At 35.0% G+C, this 3,354-nt stretch overlaps 1 long non-coding RNA gene across 1 annotated transcript; it reads right to left on the bottom strand.

Annotated features, from left to right (window-relative positions):
- Positions 1-336: 336 nt before the first annotated feature.
- LOC110777629 (uncharacterized) lies at positions 337-3,149 on the bottom strand. The gene is made up of 2 exons (XR_002530514.2): positions 2,638-3,149; positions 337-560 (listed from the first exon to the last, which is right to left on the bottom strand). It is a non-coding gene; the product is annotated as an uncharacterized lncRNA (long non-coding RNA).
- Between the last annotated feature and the right edge of the window lie 205 nt (positions 3,150-3,354).

Below are 3,354 nucleotides of genomic sequence, written 5' to 3'. Positions count from 1 at the left end.
CAGCAAATTTCAGCTTCAAATGCTACCGCCACAAAAACAACTTCCCAAAACTAAAGGAAACTTCGTCCCATTTGAGATCACATCTTAAACTACCAGATCTTGAGTATGAATCCAAGAAATGCCGACGCCAACACCAGCTTAAACATTCTAACTCAACCTTAATACTTACATTCAGGTATACATAGAAACAATGCGAGAATGTAAATGGCCCAAAACCTATTCAATTTTATCAGTGATTTAACATTAACATAAATTTTCACCCAAAGCGAAATCCAATCATCCAAAAATGGGAATCTAGCTACGGGCGTTTGGAACATCATCATTAATTCAACAACATGAAATCAAACGATTTATTTTTCCTATCCTTGAAAATCTAAAACAAATATCATTTTCCTGAATTCACTTCTATCCAATGGACCAAAATCTAAAATCCAATTGAGGAAATTGGAAAATAAAAATACATTAGTTAATTATGAGAATAAAATAGAGAATTGTTTTTGTACTTTTCTGGGTCTGAAGCAGATAACGGCCGGTAGATCTGTGAGATTCAAAAATGGAATCTGCAAAAAGTAAAAATAATGAAATTATCAACAACAACCAAAAAAACCAAAATTTTGTAAGTTTAATTAACAACAACATGCGACCACATAGGAAAAACTTGCCTGAAATGAAGCTGGAAGACGCCAAACCAAGAAGAAGATAGAAAACAATGAAACCCAAATTTTGATTTATCGACATTTTTCAGAAGAAGTGCAGATAATTGAGGTGAGTAGTTCAAATTATAGACCGATCAATCAGAAAATTAATTGATCGGCAATATTTGATTTTTAGCACGTCTTTCAATCTTATCAATAGCTGCTCTTCCCTCCCTTTCATCGATGTCACTAAGCATTCTGACTTATTCAACTCCAAGTTACAGTCATAAACTTTCATTTCAAAGTCCCCATCATTTTAAAAAAAAGTTGAAATTGCTGACATAAGATCAGAAAAGTGACTAAAACACAAGAACTTGATGACCTAAACTAACACACATCGACAACCTGTTAATGCTCAACCCTTCAGGTAGAAGTGACTAGCAACCACCAAGACAATCTGAAGAACTTTTCCTTCAACATTGTTCCATAAATTAACTACAACATGACAAAGCCAGTTTGATAGGCATATAGAAATAAAAACATATGTAGAAAAACAGTTTATAACTTCACTACTATTTATATTTGTTCTAGTAGAAATTGAACTATCCCAAGCATAAAAACCTGTTCTAACAATCAACAATACCTTTAAAAAAATTACAGAACAAAGAGGGGAATATCAATAACAAATTGCAACAGATATACTCAGTATAAAAACTACTTATAAGTGCAAGTAGGTCCAGTATGCAAACACAGTAACAAGGGCTCAAAAACCCTCGAAAATACTTGATTCATATGCACATAAGATAGCCAAAAATACAGCTGAACTATAGACATAGTCACAGCACTCTGAATACTACAACTGACACTCTTGATAGATAAGCAGATCATCGGGAAATTAGTCTAGAGTACAAATTTTCAATCAAAACAAGTACATCTCTGGAATCTAATACGGAGTAGTAGGTAAATTAAAAAATTACAATTGTAATAGTTTCATATTTATAGCACACTTTTATTTCTCCCACATGTCCAACAGATTAACAATTTCACGTGTTCTCGTGAATGTTCTCTAGACTTAACCAGCACATCAGGAAAATTAAACAACCCACAAATGAAAAATAATTTATGCAACTTCATATACGGCAACATCAAAACTCGTGTATAAACAGAAACAATCAATCAAAAAACAACAACGAAAAATATTTACAGGATCGTCATAAATAAGTGATCATAAAGTGATTAACTATACAAACCTAACTTCAAACTACTTATAGTGAAACCATCCTTGAGTTATTCATAATAAGGAAAGCAGAAAAGGCTTTGAGACATTAATCACAGGACACAATCACCATTTTCCCCTCACTCTCATAATTCCTGATGACGTTTTTACAATCATTGTTGATGAATTTGAATTTAAATCCCCTAAAAAATGTTATTCAACCTAGGACAAGTTTCAGTACAACAATACACACACAAAGTAAAACACAAGACAAGTAACAGAGTCAGTCAGAAAAAGAGACAGATAGAACAAAGAAATGGAGGGTATTAGAAAATGCGGAGTCAGCAGTAGCCCAACTCGCACCCCGTTATTACACCACCTTGGGCGGCGCCGGATGATTCAAGGGATGTGGCTTCTCAACCCCATCAACAACGACTAGAAGCCAATTAGATAATAAATATTTGCGAAATTTCATAAAAGAAAATTGAATGTCATAATATCACTAATGTATAAGAACAAGGACCTCAAATTCAGCAAATTCGTCTTCTCCAGCTAGATTTAATTTTACACGCAATTTACTCAAAACCACAAATATCAAAACCCTAATTCGTTCCATCTAATAATTGGGAAAATTAGCCTAAATTTTCTGCACAATAAACTTACTAGGCTCAACTAATTAAAGGAAATTCAATTTAATGACCAATCAAAACAGGAGAATTAAAGTAACATTGAGAAAGAAAAGAGGAGTAACAGAAGATTTGGTCGGCCAGAAGGGAGGACGACAACCTCAGTACTATGGCAGAGGCGAGTAGGTGGTAGCGGCGGTGAGAAGCGGGATCTACCGGCGAGCAGAGTAGTGCGGTGGATGATATATTGATATGGTGAGAGGAGGCTTCAAACTGCACATAACCCGTTCGTACTTGCGTCACGGAGCTGAGCCTTTCCTGTCCTTGACCACGAGCACTAAGATGGAGGAGGAGGGTGAACGCGGCAGGGTGGAGGAGCAGGAAGAACATAGGCACTGAGAAGAGGAGGAGGATGACCGATTGTGAAAGGGTGAATAATGGAGGAGTTTTGTTTTAGGGTTTTGTCTCGATTTAGGCTTCATTTGGTTCAATATTAGTAAAGGAAGGGAAGGGAAGGGAAGAGAAAATAAAGGAAATAAAATATGTTTTCCATGTTTGGTATGACGAAAGAAAATGATAGGAATTAATCCCATATTTGGTATAACATTAGTAAAAGAAAGGAATGGGAGGAAAGAAAAAACGTGGGTTTAAGATTTAATATTTTGTTTGACATATTTAACTTTTTTTTTCCTTCCAAATTCCTCCAATTTTGGGAGGAAAGGAAAGTGAAACTTTTATACAGGGATCTTTCCTTCCGATTTCCTTCTTTTCCTTCCACTTCCCATTTAATTTTTTGAACCAAATACAGGAAACGTTATTTTTCCTTTCCTTTCTTTTCTTTTCCTTCCAATTCCTCTCAACCAAATAAAGCCTTAGG

This window comes from Spinacia oleracea, chromosome 4, assembly GCF_020520425.1.
Source record: "Spinacia oleracea cultivar Varoflay chromosome 4, BTI_SOV_V1, whole genome shotgun sequence".
Taxonomy (NCBI): Eukaryota; Viridiplantae; Streptophyta; class Magnoliopsida; order Caryophyllales; family Amaranthaceae; genus Spinacia; species Spinacia oleracea.
Note: the sequence above shows the minus strand (reverse complement) of the source record. Positions and strands in the feature narration are given on the sequence as shown.